General features: G+C 46.4%; 1 long non-coding RNA gene across 1 annotated transcript; it reads right to left on the bottom strand.

Annotated features, from left to right (window-relative positions):
* Positions 1 to 2,436: 2,436 nt before the first annotated feature.
* Positions 2,437 to 19,067, bottom strand: LOC120375470. Its single transcript, XR_005586564.1, has 3 exons — positions 18,949 to 19,067; positions 5,240 to 5,386; positions 2,437 to 3,158 (listed from the first exon to the last, which is right to left on the bottom strand). It is a non-coding gene; the product is annotated as an uncharacterized LOC120375470 (long non-coding RNA).
* Between the last annotated feature and the right edge of the window lie 510 nt (positions 19,068 to 19,577).

Below are 19,577 nucleotides of genomic sequence, written 5' to 3'. Positions count from 1 at the left end.
TTTCTGGTGTCAGAAGACTTTCTGTTGTTCTGTGGGGGGGGGGGGTAATTGTAATGTCACTGCATAGCCCACAGTGCCATGCTACAGACTTGGCTGCAGGGTCAACTGCAGGGCACACACAGACTGCAGTCACTAGGCACCAGGGACAGTCTGTGTGGTGTATGCTGCCCCGGGTCTTTCCTTGAGGTGTATGCTTGTGCAGGGTCCTGGTGCCTGACATCCCCGAATGTAAAGGCAGGCTTCCCTTCACATGCATTTGGACCGTAGTCACGATCCTCCCCGGTGCCCCGAGCCCCAAAAATAGACCTCATCCAGGGGCAGATACTCACCCTTCCCCCACACCCCTCACCCCTTCCAACGCCCAAACCCACAGCCGTCATGGTAACCCCTATCCAAGGACGGCACCCCTCGCCCCTTCCTGCAAACCCACCCATCAGTGCACACCTTAACCAGCACAGAATGCTTCCATGTTTCAACGAATAAACAGAAATGAAAAGTCAACGAAAGATTTATTATTAATTACTAAAACATGTCCTTAGTTTTAAAACGTCCTTGGGAAGTGGGGAAAACTTGGTTTATGATCAGGCTCTCTTAAAATCAAGTGGACAGTCACAGGTTACCCTGCTCTGCGAGGAAACTCGCTTTCAAAGCCTCCCTGATGCATATCGCTTCCCGCTGGGATATTCTCTCAGCACGGGTGTCTGGCTGATCGTAAACAGCAGCCAGGCGATTTGCCTCAACCTCCCAAGCGGCCAAAAAGGTCTCGCCCTTGCTCTCACAGAGATTGTGGAGCACACAGCAAGCAGCAATAACTACGGGGATATTCTTTTCGCTGATGTCCGAGCGAGTCAGTAAGGTCCGCCATCTCCTTGAGACGTCCGAGCACACTCCACCACCATTCTGCACTTGCTCAGCCGGTAGTTGAAGAGGTCCTTTTCAGTGTCCAAGGCGCCTGTATAGGGCTTCATGAGCCAGGGCATTAGCGGGTAGGCCGGGTCCCCGAGGATCACTGTAGGCATCTGCACATCCCCAACCGTTATTTTGTGGTCCGGGAAGAAAGTGCCTGCCTGGAGGCGTCTAAACAGACCAGAGTTCCTGAACACACGCGCGTCATGAACCTTGCCCGCCCACCCGACGTTGATGTTGGTAAAACGTCCCCTATGGTCCACCACAGCTTGCAGCACCATTGAAAAGTAGCCCTTTCGGTTAATGTACTCGCTGGCCTGGTGGGCTGGTGCCAGGATAGGGATGTGAGTCCCATCTATAGCCCCACCGCAGTTTGGGAATCCCATCGCGGCGAAGCCATCTATGATGGCCTGGACATTTCCGACAGTCACTACCTTTGAGAGCAGTTGCTCAACGATTGCGTGGGCTACTTGAATGACAGCAATCCCCACAGTAGATTTGCCCACGCCAAAGTGGTTCGCTACTGACCGGTAGCTGTCTGGCGTGGCAAGTTTCCAGAGGGCTATGGCCACTCGCTTCTGCACAGTCAGGGCTGCTCGCATCCTTGTGTCCTGGCGCTTCAGGGCAGGGGACAGCAAGTCACACAGTTCAAGGAAAGTGTCCTTACGCATCCTGAAGTTTCGCAGCCACTCTGTGTCATCCCAGACCTGCAGCACTATCTGTGCTTGTTTCCCGGGCCCAGAATCGCCGTTCCACACCATGAACTTGACCCATTGCCACCATGATCTCCACTGCCCGGCGTACCCTGCTTTGTGAGAGGTCTGCGCCACTCTCCTCACCGTGCTGCCGGAGCCTCCTCGCCCGGTTTCTCAGCATCTGACTGTGGAAGAGGTGGACGATAACGTGCGAGGAGTTGACAACGGCCATAAGTGCAGCGATGATCGCAGCGGGCTCCATGCTCGCAGTGCTGTGGCGTCCGCGCTGTAACCGACCAGAGAAGGGCGCGAACAGATTTCCCGCCGGCGCTTTCAAGGAAGAGAGGGAGGGCGGGATTGACGGTTCAATGACGACACATTTTTCCCCCCAGCATGCATTGGGGTGAAATCCCACAATTCCAATGGGCAGCGGGGAGTGCGGGAACTGTGGGATAGCTTCCCACAGTGCACCGCTTCCAAAGTCGAAGCTGGCCCCGTGAATGTGGACTCAGAAGTTCGAATTTGTGTATTTAGTATGGATACACAAATTCGACTTATTAAGGTCGAATCCACAAATTCGACTTAAGTAGATTCGAAATAGTCCTGTAGTGTAGACAAGCCCTTAGAGGAGCAGGCCGCTCATATACTACTACTTGCTGACAAACTGAAACCTAACTACACGTATACTATGGGGGCAACCTACTTTCCTTTTGACAAACCCCACACCTCTTGAACTCCATAAAAACATGCTTCACACTATTATTTTCAACTGACATTTTATTTAAAACAAGCATTTTTATTTTATTTTACAACACATTGTGTTTTGTTCCCAAAACATGCTCTAACTTTTAGTGTTTTTTCTTGGCAAGATTTTGTAATTTGCTGAGCGAAGAAGAGGGTCAACATTTAGCATTAAACATTTATCTGTCGGTTTGATGATTTAATCAAAAACGCTATTTGGGTCCTCGCCCTCTGTCAATTTGTCCACTAATTCTGCCCCTAGAGCTAAATGTTCCGGAGGCACTGCAGTTCGTATCCCAACATGATAATTTTATTTAACACACGCTCCATATACAAACTACCTGCTAATTTCTTTAATTTTACACTTCACAGCATCTAAAGACCAGTACATGCATTTGTGATGCCTCTGACCGGGGGCATCTATGGTGCTCCCAGGACAATCCTCATTTTGTTTCTCTCTGAGGCAGTGCTTGATGATTCCGTGCACAGCTGCTCGCACAATTGCATGCATCACCCAGGACAATCCTCATTTTGTTTCTCTCTGAGGCAGTGCTTGATGATTCCGTGCACAGCCGCTCGCACAATTGCATGCATCACCGCTTTATGGTTATGAACTCACACAGGTTTTATACCAAATTTCTCCCTCAACTTTAGATAGTATAGGCCTATAGAATAAGCATCCCCCTCTGTTTCGGCATTCTGTTGAGCATCTGGTTTTGGGTATGGACAAAAACAGATAGGGCCCAATCTGCTTTTCCCTTTGGAGCTGTCAGTGTCCAGAACCTCCAAGTCCTCTGAAGAACCATTGCTCAACTGCTGAAAAATGTACAGTAAGAAATATGTTTAAGGCATCTTTGTACTTTTTCATAACATGATTTTAAAACCTTTTACACTGTGTGTCAAGCAACTCCTTCTGCATGCAGCTTTTAAAAACAACAATAAATGCAATCTCTCTCTGCAGGCTTGATCCAAAAGGCTCTAGCCAACCGAGCACTGGTGACCGGGTCTCTGCCAAACCAATCCTTGAACATTCTTACATACAATGTATCGGGGCCTCGTCTTCGTACAGCCCTTTATTTGAATCATTTGGGTTCTCCTGCCCAGGATCCGGAGTCTCAAACAAATCTTGGCCCAGCGGTCTGGCCTCATGTTTCTCCACTACATTGTTCTTGAGGGTACAGCCATCATTAGTGATCCCTGTTTCCCCACTCCCATGACCCGTCTCAAACACTGTTTGCCAAAACAGTATGTTTGTTTCTTCAGGTCCCATAGCGTAGCGGCGCCCGTATAACACCTCTTCATGAGAGGCTTGATGGCCAGTGTTGGCCAGGGCCTTCTAGGTGCAGCCATCTTCAGTCATCAGACCTGTTTAAATAGAAGCTCCTCCTTACTTTAGCCTGGCTGTATGATACTCTTAACCAATAGTTTAGGGCTGACATTGCTCTTCCTCCCCAAGTGCCTTTCCTGTGAAGGGAAAGGCACCAGAGAAGCCCCATCCATTCCTGCTACCAGTCAGACACACTGACCTCCACCAGGGTTTTGGAGATTTTCAGATGTCCTGGAGCTTTGGGGATTATCTGATGTCCCCAAGCTTTTGGTATTTTAGGGATTTTTCAAGACATCTGGCCTTTGGGGATTTTGAGGCTTTTAGGAGGCTTCAGGTATTTTAGATTTTCAGAGGCCCCAGGGCTTTGGGAATTTTCAGCAGCCCTTTTTGCATTTTTTGTATTTTTGCAGGCCCAGATGCTTTTGGAATTTTGGGGATTTTCATAGATCCTGGGGCTTTGGGGATTTTCAGAGGTCCTGGGCTTGTGGGCTTTTTGAAGGCTCCATGGCTTTTGGGATTTTCTGAGGCCTCAAGACTTTGGGAATATTTTTTATTTTTGGAGGCCCCAGCACTTTTGTGATTTTTGGAGTTCCCATGGGTTTCAGGATTTTTGAAAGTTCTGGGGCTTTGGGGCTTTTTAGAGGCTTTTTTTAGGGGGGGGGGTGATTTTCAAAGGCCCCATTTCTTTGGGATTTTCAAAGACTCTGTGGCTTTTGGAATTTTGGAGGCACTGGGGCTCTTGCAATTTTTTATTAAAATCTAAGAAAATATTTTGTCTGAAAACCTGGAAAAAAGTAGGTTTTTTGGACTGAAAATCCTTTTTTTTTTTTAGTAATTGTAGAAAATTGGTAAGGGAAGCCAAGGGACACCAAGAGAAATCCATGGCCAGCAGAATTAAGGACAATAAAAAGGAGCTTTAAAAATATATCAGGAACAAAAATAATCCTGAACGGTATGTTTTGCATTCTCTATCATACCACACCTCTGTCTTTCCCCCACCTTCAGTCTGTTTACAGGAGCTGTTACATGGAGGAGAAATTGTCTCTCCTGGGCAGAAGAAACAAAGAACAATTTTTTAACAGGATAGTCTGAATTATCACCTGTGAAGAGAAATAAGGGGTAGAGGAGAAGGGTCTGAGTGGGTGATCCCACAGCCTGTTCTAAAGAATTGCAGTGCCCACAAAGCAGAAAGCTGTTATTGGTATGGTTATACTTTTGTTCTGTGTTACAATAAATGTTGCTGCAGTTCAAAATGGAGTCTAAGAATTCAAGATGGCGCATATGGTAGGAAAGGATTAAACTCCACCTTGGTATCCTTTCTTCATGGCATTTTCCTGCCAAAACTTTGTTTCCCGCCAGAACTTGATGAACTGAGAGCTAGCTGGAACCGGCTGGGGGAAGTGTCTGCCAGAGCATGCCTCAGGAATTCGCACCACGGAGAGCATATAAGGAACTGTCAGCGGTGTCGCTGGTGCTGTCCCACCATTAAGGCAGCCATGTCCAGTTTCTTTGTGCAGGCATCGGATCAAGACTTTGGTCACTAACACCTTCCAAGGACTTTGATACTTACCTGATATTCCTGTATTCCACCAAAGGATCCAGTGAAGACTTTGCCATCAGCTCAGATCTGTTGATCTCCTGCTTTGGCCATAGAGAACCAGATCCTCCAATGTTCCAGAGATTCCGAGAGGGTCCATCAGTTACCGGTGACCTCCATCTGCAGTGAAAGAGACAGTAATTGGTTTTCTGGCACAACAGTTTAACCAAGGGATGGTTTAAGGGTCTGGGCTTTATGCCCCTTGCTGGAATATATTCTTGGGTATTGTAGTGATCCCCTTAGTGGATCTTCTCCCAGTTGTAACTATCCCTTACTAAATCTTCTTTCTGTTTAAGGTTATATTCTCTCTATTCTTTATTTCAATGTGACACGGGTGGGAGGCACACAGATTTCTAAATCTCCCAGTTGATAGATGCTGGTAGGAGTCAACCCTGTTATTTATATGTCACCTCCTTATTATTCTATAACAGAGATTTTGGGGTAACATTTACTGGCGACTGAAGCATGACCTCAGAGATTTAGCTCTCTGGTTGAAGTCCTTAGGTTGAATAGATTTCGGCTTATGGTCCATAGACTCGGGGAGGGAAGGGTCTGGAACAGTGTCAGTGAGGGCATTGACCAGTTGGTCAGACGGGTTCCCCAGGTCACTGCCTGTTCAGACATATATTGTCTCCTCATTTGGTTGTAGTTTACGTAGAGTGACCTAGAGGCCCACAGGCCGAGACTCACTGTAGTGTAGGATTCTGCTTACGTCAGTAGCCTGGGGAGCAGATCCAAGCAGCCTGCAGCAAGGTAGACTGCCAAGTCCTGGGTTAAGTGGACCTGGTCAGTCATTTAATCTAAGACAGAGATGGACGGTAAGGCCCTTACCATCCATCTCTAGGACAATTGTCCGTGGTCGTGACTGAGCACTGCTGGATTCTGAAAGGAGGCAGCTGTGGGTTCTCATGAGTTACTGACCATAGGTGAATAGCCACCACAAGTTTAGGATGGTGGGCTATTTGGCTTTGACATAACTACTGTCTATTTTATTCGTGGTAAGTGAGTGAAGTATGGAGAAGGTCTTCAGCCTAGAAGGATGGTCCCGGCAGTCTAATAAAAATAGTTTGGCGTATGCAGTGTCTGTTTTGGGGAAATCTCAAAACCCATGGAAGAAAGGGTCTTTCTAGGGAGATGAAGCATTACAAAAATTACAAATATTGTGGGGATGGTATTTGGCAAGCAAGCCAGTTCCCAAGAAAAAATTACAGAAGCGAGCATTGATTTATGGACTCGCCACGGTGTGTAGGGACCTGGATGGTAGGAAGAGTCACCTTAAAGCCTTAGCCAACCAGGCAAAAGATTAGGAGAAAACAAATGGGTTGGAATTCGAGAAGGCAGTGGCACAACATCACATGAATACTGTCCAATTAACAAAACAAGCTAGGCAAATCATGCAGCTAGAAGAACAGCTGCAGGAGGCCAATTCATGCAGGGCACAGGTTGAAAGGAAATATCAAATCCTGTCCACAAAATTAGAAGAGGCCCTAGCTCCTGAGGGAGGCCAAGAAGGTTCAAGGGTCAGAAGTAACAAATCATTCAGCCTGCTTGAACAAGTTTCAGAAGCTGCAGCAGCAGCTAAAGATCTATGATTAGCATGGTGAAAACTAACCCGCTAGCTGAGTTCACTTCCAGGGAAGGTTCAGACGTAGAGTCTGAGGAACATAGGGATGAGCCATCATGTTATTCTACAGCAGAAAAAGTTAATCCATCAGCACCATTTAATTTAGATGAAGGCCCAAGGGTGACAGGATGAAGTAATCCACTGATTGCCCCAATCACTATTACGCAATATGGGGCTCAATGCCTTACCAGATGGATTGCCTATGGGACGTGTCACTGAAATTGTAGATATATACATGGGTGTGTATAAAATGTTTTTTCCATATGATCTTATTGGGAAAGTGTATTCAGAAAAACGGGAATCCACAGAGCATACAGAGACCTATATAGCAAGAAAAAGGTTGTTGTATTGGTTAACTGGTATGGCACCAATATATCGGAATGGTAATGTGCAATATAATGTGCCAGCATTTTGTGAATTGGTAATACAAGGGCTTACACTTGCCCTGAGGTTAGCTATAGGACCAGCAACCACCGGGTTTCCGCAATTGGAATCAAGTGTGAGAGAGGCTTACGAGCCAAATAAAGACGCAACCAAATTAGCTGGTGTGATCTCTAAAAAGAAGGTATCATCAGTAAAAGGGTCTCTGAGTTCACAAAATGGGAAATTTGGCAATAAGCCTGGCAACCAGGGGCGGCTCTAGAGCCCAGCGGGGCAAGCACCCGCCTGGGGCGGCCGTTTCCCAGGGGGGCGGCAGGCTGGGCCGGTGGACCTGCCGCAGTCATGCCTGCGGGAGGTCCACCGGAGCCCCGGGACAACCGGACCTGCCGCAGGCATGACTGCGGACGCAGGCATGACTGCGGACGGTTCGCTGGTCCCGCGGCTCGGCTGGACCTCCCGCAGGCATGACTGCGGCAGGTCCACCGGAGCCGCCGGACCAGCGAACCGCCCGCAGCTGCGGGAGGTCCAGCTGAGCCGCGCGACCAGCGGACCCTCCGCAGTCATGCCCGCGGGAGGTCCGCTGCTCCCGCGGCTCGGGGGCGCCTCCCGGGCATGACTGCTTGGGGCGGCCAAATTTGTAGAGCCGCCCCTGCTGGCAACAATAATAATAAGCAGAGCAATTGGTTTAAGGAAGAAACAGCAACTTGGTTGCAAGGTACCACTGAAGAGCTAAAGGCCTTCAGGAACATATTGTGGAAAAGACATTGAAAATATGAAACCAGAGAGCAATTAGATAGAGTTCCTACAACTGAACTCTTTAAGAGACTGCTTAAATATGAGGGTGAGAAGCAGCAGGCAGAGAGAAATACACAACTGTGTTCTCTCTGCCTTGGAGCCTCAGTGAAGGGGCCCAGCTTTCACTCCCCCTGATTTTGTGGCTCCCATCATAAATGATGAGTGCGGGAGACCAACGGTTAACACAGGGGTAGGCAACCTATGGCATGTGTGCCAAAGGAAGCACACGAGCTGATTTTCAGTGGCACTCACACTGCTCAGGTCCTGGCCACTGGTCCGGGAGGCTCTGCATTTTAATTTAATTTTAAATGAAGCTTCTTAAACATTTTAAAAACCTTATTTACTTTACATACAACAACAGTTTTGTTATATATTATAGACTTATAAAAAGAGACCTTCTAAAAACATTAAAATGTATTACTGGCACACAAAACCTTAAATTAGAGTGAATAAATGAAGACTCGGCACACCACTTCTGAAAGGTTGCCGAACCCTGGGTTAACATCACGGTGGAAGGAAAGTTTGGGTCATTCTGTCAAAAGGTGTTGGTCGATACAAGGGTATCAACCAGCATCTTGTTCACTGATGGTTCACCACAAGCTAAATTGCTGCCTATTAAGTGTGTAAAGACTCTTGAAAGTTACAATTGTAAGACCAGTATTTTACCCTTTTCTAAGGACATAAAAAGTACTTTAAGACATTTATAATTATTAGCTTCTTGGAGATTACAAGCCCCCTAGGGGGCTGTGGAATATTAGGAACTGATTTACTGAAACAGCTAAGAATTATTGTGGACATTCCTAATCAATCCCCTAGTGAATCCTTGGAACAAAATCATGGTACAGTGATATCTGGAGTTCATAGATGATCTGTTTTAAAGGCATCTGCAGACTTTGTTCTTCCCACATGGGAGAGTGATACAGAGATGGCTATAAAGAGTTATCATCCATTTTTTGCTAAAAACAAACACAGCTGTGGAAAAAGTCGTAGCAGCAGTTAAAGTCGTAGGAGCTGACCCTAAGCCTCAGAAACAGCATTCCTATTCAGCCGAGGCAAAGGAGGGTATAAAAGAAACCATAATGGCATTACAAGATCAGAGTGTGCTAGTTGAATGCGAAATCCCATGCAGTGCACCAGTGTGGCCGGTTTTAAAAGCTGACTGTAAGATCTGGTGTCTCACAATAGATTATCGAGCATTGAATAAGGTAACACCAAGACTGATGCCAGTGGTGGCAAGATATCCAGAAATTATATCTTTAATTACTGCAGGAGCTACTTGGTTTTCAGTTCTTGATATTCTGAATGCCTTTTTCTCAATTCCTCTCCATCCAGACCATTTCTACAAATTTGCATTCACTTATCAAGACAAACAATTAACATTTACTCGAGTAGCTCAGGGATATCAGAACATGCCAACAATATGCCACAAAATAGTAGCAGCTATGTTGTAAGGGCTATGCTATAAAAACAACATCATGAGCTATGTAGATGATGTGCTGATAGCAACCACTACTAGAGAAGGAAATATAAAGGCTCTCTAAGAAGTTCTGAACAAGACTGGATTTTTGGTGACTCCATCAAAGGCCCAGTTAGTGTCTAGAAGAGTCACATACCTAGGTGTAGAACTAGAGGATGCAGGAAGATGCCCAAATACAGAAAGGGTAAAACTGATCTGCAAGCTGCCCATGCCTGTGGACGTTAGTGCGCTTTGGTTGTTTCTGAGTCTCATAGGATTTTCCAGAGACTTTATACAAGACTATGCCAGCATTGCAAAGACACTGTATTCTTTTATAAGAAAAGATCAGCAATGGAAGTGGCAAGGAGGCAGAAGCAGTTATACCAGTTGAATCAGGCATTAACTGAATCACCTGCCTTGGCATATCCACAACCTGACAAACCTTATTATTTACAGTTGGGATCCACCGAGAGAGCCATTAGTGCAGTGTTACTCCAACATCAATGCACCACTTTAAAACTGGTGGCTTATGGCTCAAGAACTTAATCAGAAATAGAGTCCAGGTTTTTTGGTTGTGAAAAATAAGTCTTAACATTGGTATGGGCCTTACAACACTGGGCTTATATTATAGGCATGTCTCCTATAATACTAAAAAAAGCACAGACTTGTGTGCAATACATATTGTCAGGAAAAGCGAATTCAGGGAAGGTCAGCAATCTAAGGCTTTCCCCCATCTCTTAGTTTAAAAACTGCTCTGCAAGCTTTTTAATGTTAAGTGCCAGCTGTCTGGATCCACTTTAGTTTAGGTGGAGCCCATCCTTCCTGTATAGGCTCCCCCAACCCAAAAGTTTCCCCAGTTCCTAAAAAATCAAAATCCCTCCTCTTTGCACCATCATCTCATCCATGCATCGAGACTCTGAATCTCTGCCTGCCTACCTGGCCCTGAGTGTGGAACTGGAAGCATTTCTGAGAATGCTACCATAGAGGTCCTGGATTTCAGTCTCTTTCCTAACAGCCTAAATTTGGCCTCCAGGATGTCTCTCCTACCCTCCCCTATGTCATTGGTATCTACATGTAGCATGACCACTAGCTTCTCCACAGCACTACACATAAGTCTATCTAGATGCCTCGAGAGATCTGCAACTTTCCACCAGGCAGGCAAGTCACCATATGGTTCTCCCAGTTATCACAAACCCAGCTATTTATGTTTCTAATGATCGAATCTCCCATTACTAACACCTGCCTTTTCCTAATGACTGGAGTTCCCTCCCCAAGAGGGAAGTGGTAACTTCAGTGTGAGAGGATACCCCAACATTATCTGGAAGGAGGGTCCCATCTATGGGAAGGTTTCCCTTTGCTCCTGTTGACTGCTCTCCTTCCCTGAGCCTTTCATCCTCTTAATATTGCAGAGGCTGTCTGACCAGAGGTGGGACAAATCTACAGTGTCCCAGAAAGCCTCATCAACATACCTCTTTGCTTCCCTTAGGGTACGTCCAGACTACCCGGCGGATCGGTGGGTAGCAATCAATTTATCAGGGATCGATATATCACTTCTCATCTAGACATGATGTATCGATCTCCAAATGCACTCCCATAGACTCCAGAACTCCACCAGGGCGAGCGGTGATAGCGGAGTTGAAGGGGGGAGCCGTGGCCATCGATCCTGCATCATGAGGACAGGAGGTAAGTTGAAATAAGATACGTCGACTTCAGCTACGCTATTCCCATAGCTGAAGTTGCATATCTTATATCAACCTCCTCCCCAGTGTAGACCAGCCCTTAGCTCCTCCAGTTCTGCCACCCTGGTCTCCAAGGCCATACATGCTACACTCAGCGCAATAAACTGGAGAGCCCCCAATCTGCTGCTGGGCTTCTGCCTGCATTCTCTCCTACAGTAACCTAGGTTAATGATAGGGTTTTTGTTTAAATCAGGAAGATTTGATTGTACTACAGTTTAAAAGTTTTAAAGAATGGTAAATGTACCTTGCCCCCTTCCCACTCCCCTTCAAAACTCTCTCTCGAAACTCCCTGTTAGCAGCCCCTGGTCACTTGCTTACTGCTTTATAAAGCCTTGGCCTTCCTGATAGCCCCGTCCCACGACTAAGGCTCAGCCAATGAACAGAGACTTCTAGATTTCAAACCTTGTTTAGAAGCTCACAGCTTCCAACTGCCAGCCACAGCACACAGTCCTTCAAACAAACAAACACAAGCTCAGCGCACAGCAAGTAACCCCCAAACACAAACACACACTACAGACAGCCATTTACCCCAAGGGTCCTGTATTTGCTCCTCCTTCACCTGGAGAACTCCTTCTCAAAACTCCCTGTTAGCAGCCCCTGTTCGCAAAGACAAGACAGGATTAGTCCTAGCAAGAAAGGAAAACCAGCAGGAAGGCATGGGAAGCTGTGTTAGTAATCCCATCCTGTCTCCGCCAAGAGCTACTTAAATTAGCCCATGAGCAAGGTCATTATGGAACAGAGAAAACCTTAAAGCCTACTCAACCTAGGATGGTGGCCTTCAATGGTCAAGGAGGTGGAATCCTGAATACACAACTGTATTCCCTGTGCCACGTGTAACAATGATTCAAGGATCCAAAAGGAACCATTTCTTCACCAGCCCATTGATGGTCCCTGGACAAGAGTGCAGATAGATTTCATAGGTCCTTGCTGAGGATGAGCAGAGGTAATCTGTATTGTTTAGTGCTTATAGAGCCATTCACAAAATGTATAGAGACCTATCCCATGAAGAACTGCACAGCAAACATCATTACCGGAGTACTTTTAGAGCAAGCTTTTAGCAGGTTTGGGTTACCAAAAGTTATAGATTTGGACCAGGCTACCCATTTTACAGGCGAGCTAATATGACAACTTTGTGTGGCACTTGGTATTAAGCAAAGATTTCATGTTGCGGGACACCCCCAAGCATCTGGTCAAGTTGAAAGAAGCACCTGCAAATTAAAGAATGCTCTCAGGAAGGTAGTAGAAGCCTCAGGAAAAAATTGGGACATCAAGCTGCTTTTAATTCTTATCGCAATTCATTCGACCTGCAGTGTGACCGGGTTTTCTCCTCATGAAGCCCTTATTAGACAAATGATGAGAACTCCAGAATACCAGTGGTTAGAAGGAGGGGTGCCTCCAGATAACTATGTGCCACAGGTCAGACTGGACTGCTATATCAAAGAACCACTGAACACCATCAGTTTGGTGCAGAAGCAGGATTCTGTCAATGGGTGTTACCAAGAAAATGGACCAATATCTGAGGAACAATTTATCTTTTGTGGAATGGGATATAGGGGATAAAGTCTTCTTCCAATATTTTTTGGAGAAACACCATCCACTGTCCCATAGATGGGGAGGTCTGGCTGTCATACTGGAAAAGGCTAGTCCCACTGTGTACTTATTAGAAATTTCCACAGTGAAAAAAAGAGTTCCCAATGTTTTTATTCTTCACAATTAAAGTCATGGAAAGGGAGTAAGAAAATTGCAGTAAAAAAAAACCAATCAAAAGATGATGCTAAGCCACAGTAAGGCTGTAATTGTGTCTCTTTCTCTGTTGTCTATAGGGAAGAAAAACATGAAGACCCCTTTTTTGGTAATAATTTTATACATAGGTTTATTGGATACCAATAGAGTATCTTCTATGTTACTAGTTAACAAAAACGAACATTGGTATTATCTAGTGAACCATGAGTTGGCACATAAGTGGAAAGCACCTGTATTCTCAGGAGCTGTCATAAATATATAGAGAAGGGTAGCATAAAATCCCTCCTTGGCAGCTGTACCAAATCGCCTTACCTATAAGGGGTTAAGTCGGTCAAATAAGTTAGTTGGCACCTGACCAGAAAGACCAATGAGGAAAGAAGATACTTTCAAATCTTGGGAGGGAAGGTTTTGTTTATGCTCTCTCTTTGTTGTTCCCTCTCTGGATGGAGAGAGAAGCCAAGCAGGTACAACAGCTCCTGAATATATACCTGGAATATACCATCTAAAATCACAGAAATTGTAAGTAAGGCAAGGAAATGTGTTAGGTTATCTTTTGTTTTAGAGTGTGGATTTTCCTACGCTACAAACGTCATTTTATTCCTGTTTTTGTAACTGTGAAGCTGAGCCAGAGTGTTTCCTCTGTGTTTTAAATCTTTTTCTTACCCTTTAAAGTTACCTTCCGTCCTGATTTTGCAGGTGTGATTCTTTTTTTTTCTTTATAAATAAAGTTGTTCTTTTAAGAACCTGATTTATTTTCAGTGTCCTGAAGACAAAGGGTATGGTCTGTGCTCACATTGCTAACCAATTGGTTGGTATATTATTCTCAAGTCTCCCCAGGAAAGGGGAGAAGGGGTTTGGGGGGATTTTTTTTGGGGGGGGGTAGAGATTCCAAGTGACCCTTCCCTGAAATTTTGTGTAAATCACTTGGTGGTGGTGGCAGCAATACCATCCAAGGACAAGGAAAGGAATTTTTGCCTTGGGGAAGTTTTTAACCTAAGTTGGTAGAATATAAGCATAGGGAGACTTTCATGCTGGTCCCCACATCTGTACCCCAGAGTTCAGAATGTGTGTGTGGGAACCCTGACAGAAGCTGATCCTGATTTTAACGAGTATGAGACTGAGGAGCTAGAGAACAATGTGGAAAAAGACAGGAAGCCAGAAAAAGGAATAACAACTCCACCAATACCCAGCCTACAAGCTCAACAAAACAATGGTATTCTGATGAAGAAATAGGCGTAAAGAAGTTTCAAATGCCTGATGTGCAGACTACCACAATGAAGCAATTTCCTCCCAAGTGGATAAAAGTAAGAGGTCTTGGAGACCAGGTTCATTTGGAGTAGGAAGAGAACGTTTTGGTAAAAAAAACCCAGGAAGATGATAGTATTGTTCCATGTAAATTACCACTAGAACCCGATTATTGGGTCACGAGGATGTATTGTCAGGTGTAGTGAATGTTTATGCATATACTTTGGGTGGATATAGTTATCTATCCTTTGAGGAAATTGAAGGAAATAAGTCTATCATAGTTTTCACTATCCAGGATGCCAGAGGAAGCGTGACCCTATTATCAGTCCTCAGATGCAGATAATATTTATTAAGAAGGTCATGGGGCAATGTAAGTGGATGCTGGATGATCAAAGTTTTAAGGGTTGTTCCAGCAGTATACAATATTGGGATGGTTCAAAATGTATTTATGCCATGGTTAAATATAATAGCAGCGTGGCTTCAGGTCCATTTAATGTATCCATCATAATGGATATTACTCCCACTAATGTATCTTCAATAAATGTAAAGGTCCTTCTCCTTAGTCGTCAAATGTATCATATTGAACTAAAATGTCAGAAATGTATTGCTCATTGTAATACGGCACCTGAGGAGGTTGGAAAATCAAAATTTTGCAAAATAGAGGAACACCCCAAAAGTTTTGTTTGGTTAAAACTGAATGTTTCTGTAAATGATACCAGGAACTGGGAATTAAAAGGATTTAAAAGGACATTTAGGGTTTTTTAGCCCCTGTGCCATACATTAGTTTCGTGGGACCACTCATAGTAAAAAAGGATGTATCTTGCAGTTTAATTTGTATTTGAAAAATTGTTTGTATTTGTATTTAAAAAATTGGTTTTAAAGGTTCAAGTTTCTGTAATCTCTATGCATAAAGAATGTGCCCAACATGTAACACATTTGTTAATGGGATGGTTGGCGTGGGTACAAGGTAATGTCTTGCAACAACTCCCCCACCTCGAGTTAAGAGAGATCTAGATGTTAAAATCTTAGGAGGGGTGGGAATTGGACTAGGAGTGCAGAATACCATAGATCAGCAATTCCTGGCATCACACATAGGTGAAGTGGGACGTGATATCTCCTCACAAGCCAACCCCCTCTCAGCAGTGTTGAATGACTTGGGTGAATTAGGTTTTAATATTGTTAACACATTACCAACATGGTTAGAAGTGCAAGACATGGACCACCTTCAGATTATAGGAGCACTAGAGATACTGCAGTCTAATCTAACAGAGGCACTTGAATGTATGCAAGCGCAACAGTTGCTTCTTAATATTGCAAAGGCTAGACTCGGAGATGGTTATAATGGTATAATGCCGCAGGAAATTAAACACATTATCTGGTCTAATGCCACCAAGTTCTAAAAGGAAAAGCAGCAGTGGTGGAAAATAGTGAATTTCACCTATGACCATGCTAATGAGACTATCATAGCATACATACTTACTTTAAGGGATGCCATCAGGGCTGTCCTTACCCATACGCAAAGTACGCAGATGTGTAGGGCACCAGGAAATTTGGGGCACCAAATTTCCTGGTGCTCTACGTAGCTGCATGCTGCTCCAGCGCCCTGCTCCACCTCTTCCTCATGGCCCCCACCCCTGCTCTGCCCTAGCCCCACCCCACCCCTTTCCCACAGCCCCCACCCCTGCTCTGCCTCCGCCCTGCCTCTTCCTGCCCCTGCTCTGTCCCAGCCCTGCCCCCAGTCCACCCCTTCCCCTGAGGACTGCAGCAGGAGTCGGGCCTGCCCTGCACTCACTGGGCGGCAGGAAGTGGAGCGACCCAGACCCAGCCTGCTCCATGCTGCTGGCTCCCAGCCACGTCGCTGGCTCATGCTGGGGGGCGGTTCCCCCTGCCCCCCAAGTCCCAAGGCTGGGAGCCAGGGGACCAGAGCGGAGCAGGCTGGGGCTGGGTCACTCCACTTCCCGCCACAACGTGAGTGTGGGATTGGGCCCTCCCTGCAATCACTGGGCAACAGGAAGTGGAGCAACCTGGCCCCAACCTTCTCTGCTCTGCTGGCTTGTGCTGGGGGGCAGTTTTCTGCCCCCCAAGCCTGCTCCCCCCCCCACGGAGGCCTTGGGGTGGGGGGCTGCGTAGGGCACCAAAACGGCTATGGACAGCCCTAGATGCCATAGAGGAAAGGATTCACCCCCTGATTCCTTTGGGAATGTTTGTAAACAATTCCCCAATGATGCCTATGGAAAATACCAAATGGGTGCACGTAAGAGGAGAGCAATATTCTTTAAATTTACAAGCCTGCGTGGAGCAAGACAAATTGGGTTTTACCTGTACCACTGGAGTATGGGAGGAGACTCATATATGTTTAAATTTCCATGAAGGAAAATGTAATTACCAGCTTTACCGTACTATGTTGTAGTGAGGCGGCCTGGCTCCCAGCCGCCCCAGAGAGGGACGAGCCCTTATGGACGCCAAAGTGGGCGGAGTCACTGGAGCCTGCGCCCGCCCCTCAGAGGTCACAGCGCAGGGCAGGAAGTATAAAAGCCCAGCCCCAGGGCTCAGAAACTGCCTGGAAAGGCCAGATGCTGATGCCCTAGCTCCCGCTGGGAGACTCCTGCCGCTTGCGACCGACCCGAGGACTGGCCATACCTGCGGAGACTGGACACCGACCAGATGCTGGAAGAGCCCCTAAGCTGACCGGTACAAAGGGACCCTGAGGAGCTGCCCAGTTTACCCCTCGCTCAGTATCTCGAGGAGCCCATGGTATGGGATGCTGTGGAAGATGCTGCTGAGACACAGGTACTGGTAGAGGGGGAGGTCGGAAGTAGCCCAGGGGCAGCCGACCCTAGTCTGGCTGCAGCACACCCAGAGCCAATGTCAGTGTGTTGCGGCCAGGATCCCCACTGACACAGTAGACTGCCTGCTGCTGTTAGGGCCCCGGGCTGGGACGCAGAGGAGTGGGCGGGCCTGCGTCCTCCCTGCAACCCCACTCACGGATGGCAGTGTCCCCCTCACCCCAACGCTCAGGCGTAAAAGCCTGGGCTTCTTAAGCTACTGAACTGTTTGCTCAGCCCCTGCCTGAGAGTCTGAGCCCTGAACTACTGTTTGTTGCCCCGCCCTGACCTAGGGCCGGGGCCTCCAAGACGAGACTATTGGCTCAGCCCCTGCCTGAGGGCCTGAGCTCCTGGCCGTTTCCTGACCCACCAGGCTAATTCACCAGTGCACGGGACTCGTGTAGTGAGGTGTCCTGGCTCCCAGCCGCCCCAGAGAGGGGCGACCCCAACAGCGGACGGTTACATATGTATTTTCAAAATTCGGCTATAATGGTTATTGATAGTCACTGTCTGTGTGTAAGAACTTTGTGTAAAAAAATTTGTTAATCAATTATTTTTATCACATTGAACACAATGCAGGAGATGATATATGTTTGTGTGCAGTCATTTCTGTGATGGGCTGTGATACAAATATTACCCTGTCAGACATGGAGGTGCAGAATATAATAGCATCTTACTCTACCTATGACCATCTTCCACCTACTCATATAGGAGCAGACCTCCAAGCATTAAAGTGTCTAATGCACCATAAGGATATGGTTTATCACCTAAAGCAGCTCAAGAAGCTCACATCTTACTCACTATACATCATTCTGTGTGGCAAATTAAAAAAAGGTGTTGAGAAGAACTGGTGATGAAACCAAATTGTCCAATTGGTGGGAAGATCTTTTTAAAGCTAGATTGGGTGAATATAGAAAGGCTTGGGAAATCATGCTCCATCCAATAGTAGTAATACTGCTCATACAGCTGGTTATGATTGAATATCTAATAATTATATCTGTGTATGTGTGTGAAAAGAAATCTAAAGATTCTACAGCAATGCCTTTTGGAATGTGTCAACATGCATAACCACATTATGGGGTTGATGTTAAATGATCTGGATGCAGGGGCGGCTCCAGGCCCCAGCATGCCAAGCGCGTGCTTGGGGCGGCATGCCGCGGGGTGCGCTCTGCCAGTCACCGGGAGGGCAGCAGGCGGCTGCGGTAGACCTCCCACAGACGTGCCTGCGGAGGGTCCGCTGGTCCTGCGGCTTCGGTGGAGCAGCCACAGGCACGCCTGCGGGAGGTCCACCGGAGCCGCGGGACCAGCGCACCCTCCGCAGGCACATCTGCGGGAGGTCCGCTGGAGCCATGGGACCGGCGACCAGCAGAGCGCTCCCTGCGGCATGCCGCCATGCTTGGGGCGTTGAAATGGCTAGAGCTGCCTCTGTCTGGATGTAACAATAATGTCAGATGTTTATTAAAGGTGGTCACATCTGTCAAGGAGGGGATATGTAAGGTGTTATTGGTGCATGGTTATACTTTTGTTATGTGTTATAATAAATGTTGCTGCAATACAAAATGGAGTCTAAGAATTCAAGATGGCGCATGTGGTAGGAAAGGACTGAATTCCATCTTGGTATCCTTTCTTCATTGGCATTTTTCTGCCAAAACTCTGTTTCCCGCCACTTGAAGAAACTTGAGGGACTGAGAACTGTCTGGAACCGCTTGGGGGCAGTGTCTGCCAGAGTGTGCCTCAGGAATTCGCGCCACAGAGAGCATATAAGGAAGTGGCTGCCTCGATGGACAGCACCAGCGTCACCATGTCCAGTTTCTTTGCGTGACATTGGATCAAGGCTTCGGTCACTAACATCTGCAAAGTACTTTGATACTTACCTGATATCTGATTCCTGTATTCCACCAAAGGATCCAGTGAAGACTTTGCCATCAGCTCAGATCTGTTGATCTTCTGCTTCAGCCATAGAGAACCAGATCCTCCGATGTTCCAGAGATCCATCAGTTGCTAGGGACCTTCATATGCAGTGAAAGAGAGACAGTAATTGTTTTTCTGGCACTTAATAGTTTAACCAAGGGACAGTTTAAGGGCCTGGGCTTTATGCCCCTTGCTGGAATCTATTCTTGGGTATTGTAGTGATCCCATTAGTAGATCTTCCCCCAGTTGTAACTATCCCTTAATAAATCTTCTTTCTGTTTTAAGGTTATATTCTCTCTTTCCTTTATTTCACTGTGACATGAGTGGGAGGCACACAGATTTTTAATTCTCCCAGTTGATAGATGCTTTTAGGAGTCAACCCTGTTATTTACATGTCACCTCCTTATTATTCTATAACAGAGATTTTGGGGTAACAGCTTGCAGGTTAGGATGGACTTTCTTCTGCTGACTCACTGGAGTAAATGACTGGCTCAAAACAGTTTGTCTGGACATGCAGAAAGCAGAAGGGTTTTATATCTTTCCCCTAATCTTTGTCTGGAGGGTGCCTGTATAGAAAGGTTTCCTTCTGTGA

Source organism: Mauremys reevesii, linkage group 12, assembly GCF_016161935.1.
Source record: "Mauremys reevesii isolate NIE-2019 linkage group 12, ASM1616193v1, whole genome shotgun sequence".
Taxonomy (NCBI): Eukaryota; Metazoa; Chordata; order Testudines; family Geoemydidae; genus Mauremys; species Mauremys reevesii.
This window is presented reverse-complemented; position numbering and strand designations above follow the sequence as displayed.